Source organism: Callorhinus ursinus, unplaced genomic scaffold, assembly GCF_003265705.2.
Source record: "Callorhinus ursinus isolate GAN/ISIS: 27379988/994484 unplaced genomic scaffold, GSC_fseal_2.0 scaffold1, whole genome shotgun sequence".
NCBI classification, from domain to species: domain Eukaryota; kingdom Metazoa; phylum Chordata; class Mammalia; order Carnivora; family Otariidae; genus Callorhinus; species Callorhinus ursinus.
Window position 1 is genome coordinate 73,478,041 of NW_027397063.1, and position 15,582 is coordinate 73,493,622.

General features: G+C 41.0%; 1 protein-coding gene across 4 annotated transcripts in view; it reads right to left on the reverse strand.

Moving 5' to 3' along the window:
* Positions 1-15,067, reverse strand: part of YEATS2 (YEATS domain containing 2) — a 107,412-nt gene extending 92,345 nt beyond the window's left edge. The window contains exons 1-2 of one of the 4 annotated variants that reach the window (XM_073896466.1): positions 14,887-15,067; positions 4,421-4,491 (exon numbers count right to left, since the gene is read on the reverse strand). The gene's annotated coding sequence lies outside the window, so the exon portion shown is untranslated. Of the gene's footprint in view, positions 1-4,420; positions 4,492-10,456; positions 10,608-14,692; positions 14,773-14,886 lie in introns of those variants that run through there. The other 3 variants (XM_073896459.1, XM_073896450.1, XM_073896476.1) reach the window with 3 other exon arrangements.
* Positions 15,068-15,582: the final 515 nt, after the last annotated feature.

A 15,582-nucleotide genomic window follows, 5' to 3' on the forward strand; every position in this document is an offset into this window, starting at 1 on the left:
GTTCAAGCCCCACATTGGGCATGGAAGCTAATAAAAAAAAAAAAAAAAAAATATATATATATATATAAAAGCAAACAGCTCTCTGGTGGTGATGACCTCTCCATGTGTAAGAATATCCCCTCACAAAGGACCTCTTGCACCAGTCCCCTGGCAGAGGAGGAGAGGAAGCACGAGAAGAAGCGCCTGGTGCAGAGCCCTACCTCCTACTTCATGGACATGAAGCACCCAGGATGCTACAAAATCACCTGTTCAGCCATGCACAGTTTTGTGTGTTGGCTGCTCCACTGTCTCCTGCCAGTCTACAGGAGACAAACAAGGCTTACAGAAGGATGCTCCTTCAGACGGAAGCAGCACTAAAAGCATCCTGAATCAAGATGAGTGGGAAACCGTCCCAATAAACACATTTTAGATTCAAAAAAAAAAAAAAAAAGAAAGAAAGAAAGAAAGAAACATTGTCAGAGCACCAGTCTGGCTCAGTCAGTAGGGCATGTGACTCATGATCCTGGGGTTGTCAGTTCAAGCCCCATACTGGGTGTGGAGCTCAAGTTAAAAAAAAAAAAGAAAAAAGAAAAAGTAAATATTGTCAATTTAAACTCAAAAAGTACATTTTCCCTTATATTATATGTAAGAAAGCAAGATTACCCTATCATACCCATTCAAGTAACATAAACAAGTCAGAGTTTTTGAAAAAAGTTAAAGTCCAAAAGCAAACAAACCTTGTAGAGTTCTATCCTTTGAAATAAACCTCAAGAAAAAAATATTTTAAAAGGAAATTGTATAAATAAAAACAGAACAATTATAGGGGTGCCTGGGTGGCTCAGTTAAGAGTTCCACTCTTCATTTCAGCTCAGGTTGTGATCTTGGGGTCCTGAGGTTGAGCCCCACAGCTGACCGGCTCCATGCTCAGCATGGAGTTCGCCTGTCCCTCTTCCTGTGCTCCTCTTCCAGCTCGTGCACACGCAACGCTCTCTCTCTCCCCCTGCCCCTCTAAAATAAGTAAATAAATCTTAAAAAAACAAACAAAAAAATCCAACTCATCTTGGTAAGCAAAAGAAGCCAGACTCAAGAGTACATACATGAATGATTCCATTTATAGGAAGTTCTAGGACAGACAAATTATGGTGAAAGGAAAACAGAATAGTTCAGGTGCTGACGATGAGGACAGACTGGGAAGAAGAATAAAAGAACTTTCTGGGGTGAGAGGAAATTTTTTATCTTAAGGGTGCATTTCACATAGGCAAATGTGAAAACTTATCCAACTGTACACTTAAAATCTGTACATTTCACTGAATTAAATTACACTTCAATTTACACAAAAACTATAAGGATATTTACCTACTCATGTTATCCCATGCTCAAAATCTGCCCATGGCCGGCCCTAACACTTAAGAATAAAATCACACTCCTTAACATGTCCTACAAGATCTTACATGAATTGGGCCCTGCCTCCCTCACCATCCTTAATCAATTAAGATCCGGACACATTGGTTTTCTTTCTATTCTTCAAATACACCTCAATCTTTCCTTAGGGTTTTGGTTTTGTTTAAGTAAGGTCTATGCCCAACATGGGGCTTGAACTCACACCCCCAAGATCAAGAGTCAAATGCTCTACCAACCGAGCCAGCCAGGTGCCCCTCCTTAGGGTTTTTGGACTTAAGGTTCCCTCTACCTGGAATGCTCTTTCCCCAGATTAGCTTTACTAAATCCCAGCTCAAATGTCTACCTTATCAAAGAAGGCTTTCCCTATTAATACTATCCAACATAGCTTTCCCTATCTTCCCCTCCAAAGTTCCTGGAAGCTCTCAATAAATTATTTGTTGAATAAATAAAGGAAGGGATAACAAATATATGCCAAAATATAAATACCCACAGGGAACATAACTACTAACCTACGATAACTTTTATCACTCTTAATACTTATAAATCTTTTTGATATTACTACATATTCAAAAGGATTATAGCTAAATGTTTAAAATAAAGGGTGGTCAAAGTTTGTGGGATTTTTTTTTTTTTAAGTAGGCTGCACAGTGGAATCCAACACAGGGCTTGAACTCAAGACCCTTGTGACCAAGACCTGAGCTGAAATCAAGAGTCAGAGCTTAAAGGGCTGAGCCACCCAAGCACTCCATGAGCCACCCAGATGCTCTGGGATGTGTAAAGTTATTAAACACAGACATATGCAGATGAAAAGATAGCTGGCATGGCATGATTAATAATAAACAGGATAATTTAACGAAAAAAATTTTAATAGAGGTTATGTTACTATTAAAGGATACAGGGGGGCCTAGGTGGCTTAGTCTGTTAAGCGTCTGCCTTCCACTCAGGTCATGATCCTTGGGTCCTGGGATCAAGCCCCGCGTCAGGCTCCCTGCTCAGCAGAGAGCTCAGTCCAGCTCTGTGCTCAGCAGGGAGCCTGCTTCTCTCTCTCCCTCTGCTCCTCCCCTGCTCCTGCTCTCTCTTCCTCTCAAATAAAATCTTTAAAAAAAAATAAACCCAATATATATTAACCTTAAACAATCTATTTACAGATTATCCTTCCCCAAGTATGTGAGTGTACACTATATGTACATTTGCAAGGGGGCAGAGAAGTCAGTCAGGAAGACTAGTCTGGGGTGGGAGGGCATGGATTGGTAATACTTTTAAAACTTGATTTTATCATAAGATATTTCAGACATTCAAAAAATATAAAATGATCAGTGAGGGGAGTACTTAAAGACATTTAAAAGTATAAGTAATTTCCTATTTTTTTTAAAGATTTTATTTATTTATTTGAGAGAGAGAGAGAGAGAGAGAGGGAACACAAGCAGTGGGAGTGGCAGAGGGAGAAGCAGGCTTCCCGTGGAGCAGGGAGCCCGATGCGGGGCTCAATCCCAGGACTCTGGGACCATAACCTGAGCCAAAGGCAAACGCTTAATGACTGAGCCACCCAGGCGCCCCAGTAATTTCCTACTTCTTAAGCTGAGTGGTAGCTAAGCAGGTTTTTGCTGCTTTATTATTCTTTTACTTCCTGGGGAGTCTGGGTAGCTCAAGTCATGACCCCAGGGTCCCAGGATAGAGCCCCATGTCAAGTGGGGGGTCTGCTTCTCCCTCTCCCCCCTTCCCCCCCAACTCGTGTTCTCTCTATGGTGCTCTCCCTCTCTCTCAAATAAATAAATAAAATCTTTAAAAAAACCATACTTCCTTATATATGTTATTTAGTATATATGAGTGCTCTCCCTCTCTCTCAAATAAATAAATAAAATCTTTAAAAAAACCATACTTCCTTATATATGCTATTTAGTATATATGATGTTTTAAAAATAAAACTTAAATAAAGATGAGCACCTGGGTAGCTCAGTCGGTTAAGTGTCTGCCTTTGACTCCAATCATGACCTCCAGGTCCTAGGATCAAGCCCCCCCCCCCCCCCCCGCATCAGTCTCCCTGCTCAGCAGGGAGTCTGCTTCTCTCTCTCTCTCTCTCTCTGTCCCTCCCTACTGACTGTTCACTTTCTCTCAAATAAAGAAAATCTAAAAAAAAAAACCTAAAGAAATTATGTACATTCATACTATGGAATAAATCAGTTCCACTACAATGTGACATATACCTTCCTAAAAATCACCATGCTGTGTAAAACTGTAAAATAAAAACCAAAAAGCAAGGGGAAAGTGGGGTTAAGGACACAACATTCAAAAATGTATGAGTGCCATAAAAAAGGGAATCTAGTAAAAACAGTAGCACAGTTATGGTTACAAAATACATAAATGTTACAATAAATATGGCACTTCACCTTGAAAAAGACCTCAAGTTTGCTTGTGGAAGTGGGCACTGAAAGGTTACAGCTTGTGTGTTACTGTGAAGTGGTAAGGAGGTAATCTGAAATCAACAGAAAGTTACAGCACCAGATGTGGCTCAGAACAGAGAAGTAAGCTGAGGACGTAGGAAGATAGCTGTGAGGCATGTGCCTGTGCGCAGCTGTGTAGTCCCTTTTGTGGCTCAGTTCAGCAAAGTGCAATTTTCTGCATTCACCTAGCATTTCTTGAAGAAATCACACAAGCGTGAAATTCACATTATACTCAAATAGTTCCCTAATATATTTATCCCCTAATATATTAATTGGAGCAAATTCATGTTTTCTTAAAGCAAAACTGTAAGACTGAAACGTAGCCATGAAAAAGAATGTGCCAATATGGAAGTACCTCCAAAATAAATTGTGAAATGAAAAAAAGCAAGGTTCGGAATAATATGTATACTTTGATTCCTTCTTTGTAAACTAGGTAAGAAAAAATATTATTTTTTTTAAAGATTTTATTTAGTCATTCATGAGAGAGAGAGAGAGGAGCAGAGGGAGAAGCAGGCTCCCAAGGAGCAGGGAGCCTGATGCGCGGGACTCGATCCCAGGAACCCTGGGATCATGACCTGAGCCGAAGGCAAGACGCTTATCCATCTGAGCCTCCCAGGCGCCCGAAAAAAGATTTTTTAAAAAATGCTGGTATATGCCTGTGTAGGTTTTCCTGGAAGAAAATATTTAAAATATTAAAAAATTATTAACAATAGTTGCCCCTGCCCAGGGTAGGGATTTTGCTTTTTATGTTATTCCTGGCTATAACATTTGAATTTTCTAAACCTGTTCACGCATTACTTTAGGGAGGAAAATGCAGAAAGGACTAATCTGGGAGATGGACTACGGTTTTACTCTGCTATCTGAAAGTGCAGCATTCCTATGAAACCTTTTCTAAATTGAAATGTGTATCCCCTGCTTTCTGAAAGTGCACATTACACTACCTCACTTTTTCAAAAACCTTCATCAGTACCTGTTTTCCCTAACTGAAGAAATCAGAAGAGGATTTTTGCTTTTCTGAAAAAAGCCATGACCATCTTTCTTTGTAAAACCAAAGTGGCATAACATGAACTTTCAGAAATCAGGGGATACTTATAGAGAAGTCTTTGTATCTCTGTTTTCTTCTTCACTAAATGTTCAGAAGAACACAACTCCAGGGTGTGGAACAACTGGAACGCACATACATTGCTGTTGGGAATGTAAAGTGCTACAACCACTTTGGGTACCACTTTGGAAAACAGTTTGGCAGTTTCTTTAAAAGTTAAAGATACCCTACAACATAACCCAGCCGTTCCACTCCTAGACTTACCCAGGAGAAATAAAAGCAATGTCCAAACAAAAACTTGTAAGCACATGTTCACAGCAATTTTATTTTCAGGAGTCAGAAAATGGAAACAATCCAAATGTCCATTAAGAGGTGAATGATAAACAAATTGTGATATATCCATACAATGGAATATTATTCATCAATAAAAAGGAATGAACTGATACATGGAGCAACATGAGTTAATCTCAAAATGATGCTGAGTGAAAGAAGCCAGTTTAAGAAAAAGTACATACTAGAATCATTCCACTTATATAAAATGCAAACTAGTCTACAGTGACAGAAAGCTCATCACTGGTTGCCAGGGGAAGGGACAATGACAGGAAGAGGGGAGAGGGATTATAAAAGAGCATAAGAAATATTTATGGGATGATACATATGTTTACTACCGTGATTGTGGTGATGGTTTCATAGGTGTATAAATCCATTGAAACTTCCCAAATTGTACACTTTGTGCAGTCTGTGGATGCCAACTGTACCTCAATGACACTATTTAAAAACAGCCTGGGTGGCTCAGTTGGTTGAGCATCCGACTCTTCATTTCAGCTCAGGTAGTGAGATCAAGGTCGTGAGATCAAGCCTAGCACTGGCTCTGCACTCAGCACAGAGTCTGCTGGAGATTCTCGCTCCCTCTCTCTCTCTCTTCCCTCTCCCTCCCCCTCTACCTTTCTCCCCCTTCTCCCAGCATGCTCCGGCTAATAAATAAATAAAATCTTTAAAAACAACACACATACAGGGGCGCCTGGGTGGCTCAGTCGTTAAGTGTCTGCCTTCAGCTCAGGTCATGATCCCAGGGTGCTGGGATCAAGCCCCCGCCCCCCGCCCCCTGCATCGGGCTCTCTGCTCTGCAGAAAGCCTGCTTCTCCCTTTCCCTCTCCACCGCTTGTGTTCCCTCTCTCGCTGTGTCTCTCGCAGTGTCTCTGTCAAATAAATAAAATCTTTTAAAAAATAAATAAATAAATAAAAACAACACACATACAGACACACACAACTACTGAACAGTCTGCCAAAGAAACATATAAAGAATATACAATGGGAACCCTCATACATTGTTAGTGAAAATGTAAAATGGTGCAGCTGCTGTGGGGAAGTTTGGCAGTTCCTTAAAATGTTAAACAGAATCGGGGTGCCTGGCTGGCTCAGTTGGAAGAGCTTGCAACTCTTGATATCAGGGTTGTGAATTTGAGTCCATGTTGGGTGTAAAGATTACTTAAAAAAAAAAAAAAAACTAAACTTAAAAAAAAAAAGTTAAACAGATTTCCCAAATGACCTAGCAATTCCACGCCTAGGTATAGATCCAAGAGAACTGAAAAGACATGTCCACATAAAAACTTACATGTAAACGTTCATTACAGCATTATTCACAATAGTGAAAAAGTATGAACAACCCAAATATCTCTCGACTGATGACTAGACAAAATGTGGTATATTCATACAGTAGAATATTAAGCAATAAAATATAATAAGGTGGGCACCTGGGTGGCTCAGTTGGTTAAGTGACTGCCTTCGGCTCGGGTCATGATCCTGGAGTCCCGGGATCGAGTCCCATGTCAGGCTCCCTGTTCAGCGGGGAGTCTGCTTCTCCCTCTGACCCTCTTCCCTCTCGTACTATCTCTCATTCTCTCTCTCAAATAAATAAATAAAATCTTTAAAAAAAATAAAAAAATAATAATAAGGTACTGACACATGCTACACCATAGATGAATTGAATACAGCATGCTAAGTGAAAGAAGCCAGATACTAAAGGCCGCATGTTATACGATACCCTATTTACATGAAATGTGGGGAGAGGGGGGAACCAGAACTGACTGCTAATAGGTATGGGGTTTCTTTCTGGGGTGATAGAAATACTCTGGAATTAGATGGTAGAAATGGTTGCATAACCTTGTAAATATACTAAAAATCACTGAACTATAAATTTTAAAGTGATGAACTTTATATGAATTACATCTTAATTTTTAAAAGTATACACACTCTTGGAGCATCTGGGTGACACAGCTGGTTGAGTGTCCAACTCTTGGTTTCAGCTGGGGTGGTGATCTCAGGGTCATGAGATCAAGCCCCACTGCAGGTCCACGCTCAACGCAGCGTCTGCTTGAGACTCCCTCTCCCTTTGCCCCTTGCCCCTGCGCTTGTGCTCATGTGCTCTCTCTCTAAAATAAATAAATAATTTTTTTAAAAGATCTTATTTATTTGAGAGAGAGAGAGCACGAGTGAGATGAGGGGCAGGGGGAGATGTAGGCTCTCCACGGAGCAGGGAGCCCGACAGGGGCCTTAATCCTGGGACTCCAGGATCATGACCTGAGCCAAAGACAAGACACTTAAGCCAACTGAGCCACCCAGGTGCCCCAATAAATAAATCTTTAAAAAAAAATACACGCACACACACTCTCTCTCTCTCTCTCTCTCTCTCTCTCTCTCTCTAGGGGCACCTAGGTGGTGCAGTCAGTTGGGCGTCTTACTCTTGGTTTCTGCTGGGGTCGTGATCTCTGGGTCTTGGGATGGAGCCCTACATCAGGCTTGCACTCAGGGTGGAGTCAGCTTGGGTTTCTCTCTCCCTCTCCCCACTGCACTGCACGCCCATACACACAGGCTCTCATGCTCTAATACATAAATCTTAAAAAAAAAAAAAGTACACATGCTCTCAAACTATTTTTTTTTAAGATTTTATTTCTTTATTTTAGAGAGATGGAAAGAGAGACAGCATGAGTGGTAGGGGCGGAGGGAGAGGGAGAGAGAGAATCTCAATCTCCACGCTGAGTGTGGAGCCCGACGCAGGGCTGGATCCCACGACCCTGAGATCATGACCTGAGTGGAAACCAAGAGTCAGATGCTTAACCTACTGCGCCTAAGAAACAAATTAGATAACAATCACCAATGTATCCATAACTAAATGAAAAACATATAAATCAAGCTTAAGTCCCTCTTTGCATTCTCCTTACCCTCAGCCTTCACTACCAACACATACACAACAGGTCTCCCCACACACACACCCTTAGAGCTCATTCTTCAGGTAAACAGAATAAACAGTCCTTGGCTGGAGAACTAGTTCTACCTCTCTTTGTCTGCAGTCATCAAAGTTCGCATGCCTGAACACAATTACCTTTCAATGGATTCATATTTCACTCTACCTTCTCTCTTGCTTACTGAAATGCTATTCATCTTTCAAGAATCAAATCAAATTCCAACTCATCCATGAAGTACACTCTAGTCTTCAAAAACTTTTTTTTTTAACTTACAGAACAGATGTCATAGAAACAATTTGGTTCCTAAGTCTTATTTTCTATGAAGGAAAAATGCACTGACCCTTACCCTCTATTTGGTAGCAGTGTAGAAAACAGGATAAAAGGGGGGCAGGATTAAAGGCAGGAAGATGGGGGTAAATTCAAGGATTGGCAATGAAAATTCAAATAAAAATCTCTGGCTAAATGAGAATCCACTTTCTGAGAATCTATCCTAAGAAACTGCTCTGAATTTACTGTCATATGTGGGCTACACTTATAGATCTATAATTTAAATGTTCGTTCTCCTCTTCCTGTATTTTTATTTTATAATACAAGAGTGGAAGCAGTCTACAGCCAATTATAGTGTATCCAGTGAATGAATATGAAGGCATTTTAATATGAAGGGATATGATCTTATATGTGGAAAACCGTAAAAATTCCACAAAAAAACTGTAAGAATAAATGAATTCAGCAAAGTAGCAGGATACTTAATCAACACAAAAAAATCAGTTGCATTTCTCTACACAGTGAAAAATCTGGAAAGGAAATTACAAAAACAATTCCATTTGTAACAGCATCAAAATGAGTAAAATACAGTTGACCCTTCCACAATGCAAGGATTGGGGGCACCAATCCCCACACAGTCAAAAATCTATGTATAACTTTTGACTCCCCCCAAACTTAACTACTAATAGCCTACTGTTGACCAGAAGCCTTACCAGTAACATAAACAATTAACAAATATTTTGTATGTTATATTATATACTATATTCTTATAATAAAATAAGCTAGAGAAAATATTAAACCATGAAGAGAAAACACATTTACAGTACTGTATCAAAAAAACTCCACATAAAAGTGGATCCACACAATTCAAACCTGTGTGGTTCAAGGGTCAACTGTACTTAGGAATTAACTTAACCAAGGAGGTGAGAGACATACAGTGAAAACTACAAAACACTGCTGAAAGAAATTAAAAACAACATAGCTAGGGCACCTGGGTGGCTCAGTCGGTTAAGCAACTGCCTTCGGCTCAGGTCATGATCCTGGAGTCCCTGGATCGAGTCCCGCATCAGGCTCCCTGCTCGGCGGGGAGTCTGCTTCTCCCTCTGACCCTCCCCCCTCTCATGTGCTCTCTCTCTCATATTCTCTCTCTCAAATAAAATCTTTAAAAAAAAATAAAAACAACATAGCTAAATGGAAACACATCTCATGTTTACAGATTGGAAAATACTGCTTAAAAGTCAGTACTACCCAAAGCCATCTATAAATTTGATGCAATCCCTATCACAATCCCAATGACTTTTTTTGTAGAAATAGAAAAACCCATCCTAAAATTCATATGGAATATCAAGGGACCCTGACCAAAACAATCTTGAAAAAGAACAAAACTGAAGGACTCACACCTCCTGATTTCAAAATGTACCAGAAGCTATAGTAATCAAAACAGTGTGGTATTGCCATAAACAGAAATAATACACACCAATGGAATAGAACAGATAGCCCAGAAATAAAACTGACCATATAGATGGTCAAATCAATTTTTACAAGAATGCCAAGACCACTCAATTGGGAAAGGACAGTCTTTTCAACAAATGGTGCTGGAAAAACTAAATATCTACATGCAAAAGAATGAAGCTGGACTCTTACCTAACAACATATACAAAAATTAACTCAAAATGGATCGAAGGCTTAAATGTAAACTTGAAACAATAAAACTTCAAAAAGCTTCACAACACTGGATTTGCAAAGATTTCTTAGATATGACCCCAAAGGCACAGGTAATAAAAAAATAAATTGGACTTCATGAAAATTTTAAAACTTTGTGCATCAAGACACTATCAACAGAGTAAAAAGGCAAGTCATAGAAGGAGAAAAAATTTGCAAATCATATACCCGATAAGAGATTCCTATCCAGAATATACAGAACTTCTAAAACTAAAAGCAACAAAAAACTTGACTCAAAGTAGGCGAAAGATTTGAATAAACATTTCTCCAGTGATAGACAAATGACCAAATAAGCACTTGAAAAGATGCTCCACATCAATAATATTAGGAAAGTACAAATCAAAACCACAGTGAGAGAGCACCTGGGTGGCTCAGTTGGTTAAGCGACGGCCTTCAGCTCAGGTCATGATCCCAGGGTCCTGGGATAGAGTCCCGTATCAGGCTTCCCCTGCTCTGCGGGGAGCCTGCTTCTCCCTCTGCCTCTGCCTGCCACTCCCCCTGCTTGTGCTCTCTCTGTCAAATAAATAAATAAAATCTTTAAACAAAACAAAACAAAACAAAACACAGTGAGATTATCACTTCACACCCATTAGGATGGCTATCAAAAAAAAAAAAAGAATCAGAAAACAAGCGTTGGCGAGGATGTAAAGAAACTGGAACCCTTGTACAATGTTGGAGGGAATACATGTGCAATCCACTATGGAAAACAGTGTGGTAGTTCCTCAAAAAACTAAAAATTGCATTGCTGTATGATACAACAATTCCACTTCTGGGTATATACATACTAAAAGAACTAAAAGCAGGGACTTGAAGAGATATCTGTACACCCATGTTCTTAGCAGCATTATTTGCAATATCCAGAAAATGAAAACAACCCAAGTGTTCATCAACAGATGAATGGGTAAACAAATGCGACATATACAAATACTGAAATATTATTCAGCGTTAAAAAGGAAAGTTCTTTACTCAAAGAATACAAAAACACTAATTCAAAGGGATACATGCACCCCTATGTTTATACAGCATTATTTATAATAGCCAAGATATGGAAACAGCCCAGGTGTCCACTGATTAATGAATGGATAAAGAAGATGTGGAATAAATACACAATGAGTATTATTCAGCCATTTAAAAGAATGAAATCTTGCCATTTGCAACCACATGGATGGAGCTAGAGCATATAATGCTATGTGAAATCAGTCAGAGAAACACAAATACCATATGATTTCACTCATATGTGGAATTTAAGGAACAAAACAAATAAGCAAAGGGAAAAGAGAGACAAACCAAGAAACAGACTTAATTACAGAGAACAAACTGATGGTTACCAGAGGGGAGGTAGGGGGATGGGTGAAATAGGTGAGTGCAGGGTAATGTACAGAAGTGTTAAATCCCTTTACCATACCCCTGAAACTAATATAACACTGTATGTTAACTAACTGGAATTAAAATAAAAAATTAAAAAATAAAGTTTTTTTAAAAAGGAAGGAAATTCTGACACATGCTACATACAAATGGGTGAACGTTGAAAACATTATACTAAGTGAAATAAACCCGTCAAAAAAGACAAATACAGTTTGATTCTCCTTATATGAGGTACTTAATGTAGTAAAAATCAATCACAGACAAAGAAAGAATGGTGGTTGCCAGGGACTAGGAGAAAGGGGGAATGGGAGTTATTGTTTAGTGGGTATAGATTTTCAGTTTTATAAGATGAAAAGAGTGATGGAGATGGATGGTGGTATGGTTGCACACTGTTACAAATGTATCTAATACCACTGAACTGCACACTTAGGTGGTAAATTTTATGTGTATCCTACTAAAATTGAAAAAAAAAAGCATATGTAGGAGTGAAATGTTAAATATGGCTTTTCCATTATTAACCATGTCCTTCCTGATGGAGCATATGTAATAAACTCATTTATTCCCACAAGGGAAAAATACTTAAGGGGGAAATTCTGCAAGCTCTATGTCAAACTACATGTTTTCAATAGCTAAAAGAACTCTTGACAATCAATTCCCATAAGTGATAAACACAAAAAGATATACACAGGACAGAAACAGAAAATCACCAATGGCCAATACATGTGAAAAAAATATTCAAATACACTAGTAATCAAGGAATGAAAAATTAAACAAGACACCATTTTTCACCTACCAAATTTAGTTTTGGAGCAAATGGAAGTTAGGCATCTCAAAAAAGGCCTAGGTTTTTCTAATCCATACTCAGTATCTTCACTTCCTCAAGCCCCAACCAATTATTCCAATCTGGTTTCCACCTCCCACTTCTAGAACTCTGGATAATGATACCAATGACTACGGGTGCCTGCTGGCTCAGTTGGTGGCGTATACAACTCTTGATCTCCAGGTTGTGAGTTCAAGCCCCATGCTGGGTGTAGAGATTACTTAAAAATTTAAAAAAATCTTAAAAAAAAAGTAATAGTAATACCAATGACAAAGCTAACAACCTCCAAATCCAATTAAGCATCGCACTAAACATCTCAGAAGCATGGATGGACCAATTCTCTATCCTCTATGAACTTATTTTTCTTGGCTTTTGTAACGCCGGTCTTATGCCTTTTTTCCCTACCTGACTGGCTGTTTCTTCTGTCCTGTGTTCTTCTTCCCACACTTCTTCTTCCCATACTGCACCTCAAAGCACCAATTTCACTTCTCTATACTCTTCCCCTTGGTGATCTCATACAGTCCCCTACTTTTCAGTATCATCTATGTAATGAACTCCAAATTTTTATCTAACAAGTCTTGGTTCTCTCCTCCATGAGTTCCCAAACCTGTACATCCAACTGCCTCCTCAATATACCAACTTCCTTACTGATAGGCATCTCACATTTAATACACCCAAAACAGAACTCATGATTTTTCCCACCTCAAATTTCTGTTCCATTTTTCTTCCTCTCAGTAAATGTCACAATCTACTCATAGTTGCTCAAAACAAATAGCAAAAAGCAAAGCATTCTCAGGGCATCTGGCTGGCTCAGTCAATAAAGCATGCAACTCTTGATCTCAGGGTCATGAGTTTGAGCCCCATACTGGGCAAAGAGTTTAACTTAATTTAAAAAAATATATTAAGGGGTGCCTGGGTGGCTGAGTTGGTTAAACATCTGACTCTTGATTTCAGCTCAGGACATGATCTCAGGGCCATGAGATGGAGCCCCACTTCAGCTCCATGCTCAGCAGGGAGTCTGCTGGAGATTCTCTCTCTCTCCCTCTGCCCCTCCCCCTGCTCGCTTGGGCTCACACAATCTCTTTCTCTCTCTCTCTCAAATAAAAAAATAAATCATTAAAAATATATATGTAAAAAAAAAAAGCAAAGAATTCTCCCAGGTCTTGTTCATTCTACCTCCAAAATATTTTTAAATCTTTGTACTCTTCTTCATCTCTCCTGCCATGGACCAAGGTACTGCAAACAGCATCCTAACTATCTCCTAGCTCCCACTCTTGTCCTCTTCCTCCACACAGCAGTCAGATTATGCTACTTGCCTTCTTAAAACCTTCAAAGAAGAGCGCCTGGATGGCTCAGTTGGTTAAGTGACTGCCTTTGGCTCAGGTCATGACCCTGGAGTCCCAGGATCCAGTCCCGCATCAGGCTCCTTGATCAGCAGGGAGTCTGCTTCTCCCTCTGACCCTCCCCTCTCTCATGTGCTCTCTCTCTCTCATTCTCTCTCTCAAATAAATAAAATCTTTAAAAAAAATTAAAACAAACAAAAAAAAACCTTCAAAGGATTCCTATGAAAACTAAATCCCTAATCAGGGCATTATCTGCTCCTATCTTTGAAAGAATATACACAACCAAAAATCACAATATCTCTAGGCAGTAAAACTATGAATACTCTTCCTCATTTTGCTTGTCTATATTTTTTAATTTCTCTATGAGGAATACATGCTACTTGCTTATTAAAAAAGGATATTGCTGAATACTGTATATTACATCGCATTTTTACACCTTAAGGAGAAAAGAGAATGAAAATTGTAGGTAAACTCTATAACTGTTATAAGCTTAGATGAAAATACTAGCAAACACCTATAAACACTCTAAGAATGAGGCGTCAGGGCTGTGAGATTATTGGTGACATTTTCCTCCTCTGTTTTCTATTTTTTAACCTAATTACACTCATGATAGAAAAAAAGGTTATGGTATAAACCTCATTCATTGTCTTCTGCTATCTGGCCACAACCCACCTTTCTTCCAAGTACTCACTTTCCCAAGCTTTCTACTCTAACCCCGCACTGTGTCACACCTCTGGTGCTCTAACTCGGGCATATCCCTGGAATATCCTCCAACCTTTCTAAATCCCACGCATCCTTCACGAGGGAGGGGGACAGTAAGGATGGCGACAGGTTGGAGGCAGATTTCCACGGTTCTTGTTGGTAAACCCACAACTTGCAGATGCTGGAGCCAAATCTCGTCTCCAATCCCACCACAGGCCACCAAGCTTAACATCCTGAAAGCTCCGGCCACTGGGGCTCAAGGGACCCCCCCATCTCCTCAGGGAGCGCTGTGCCCCTTAGAAGGACCCTCCAACACACCCAAATTCCAGGTTCCCGCTTCGGAGACTCCCCCCGACGGACACACTCACCCCGGAACCAGCCTCCTCCTCCGGGTCCTCAGCTCTCTGCAGTCACCGGCTCCCTCCCTCCGCTCTGCCGGGGCCGCGCGGCAGGCAGGGTGGGGGAAGGGAGCGCACGTGCCCGCGCCGCCCCCGCCCAGACAATGCCCCGGAGAGCGGAGCGCGCGCCCGGCCGGTCCGATCCCGCTCCCGCCAACACTCACCCTTTCCTCGGTCTCCAGCCGAAGCGCAGGGCCCGCCGGGCGCCGCGAGAGGGCACGAGGGAGGTGAGGGAGCGGGCGAAGCCCCGCGGAGCCGCCCCGCCACGAGGCCCCAGCGACCCCGGAGCCCGCGGAAGCACACGGCTCGGCGGAGCCCGCCCGTCCCTTTCGGCCCCGCACGTCAGCAGCAGGGGCGGGACGGGACGCGCGCGGCGGCGGCCGCGGGGGCGCGCGCGGCCCCGGGGGCGGGACTTGCAGGGATGTGGGCGGGGCCAGGGCTCCAGCTGGTGCTGGGGCGCGGGCCAGGCGGGAGCTGGGGTTGGCGGTGGCCCAGACTCTGATCCCGGCCTGTGCTGCCGCACTGCCTGGGGAGTATGGATGTCCGTTCTGGCAAAGGCACCGTCATTTATCATTTTCCTTCCTAGAAATGGCGAGTTCCACCCTCAAGTTTGACAGAATATTCATTCTGCCAGCATATGTGAAGCTTCCACAGTAATAGCAGTAGTTATGATTTGTGTGTGTTTATCATCTTGTGCTAAGCTTTGTGTTAGGTGCTAGGGATATATATAACAATAATTATTACTAACCTATCGTACAGATGCAGAAATTGAGGCTCCAGAATGTTGGGACTTAACTAGTTTACACAACTAGTGAGTGATAGTCCATCAGATCCAATTTACCTCCTAAATATTTTTTTTA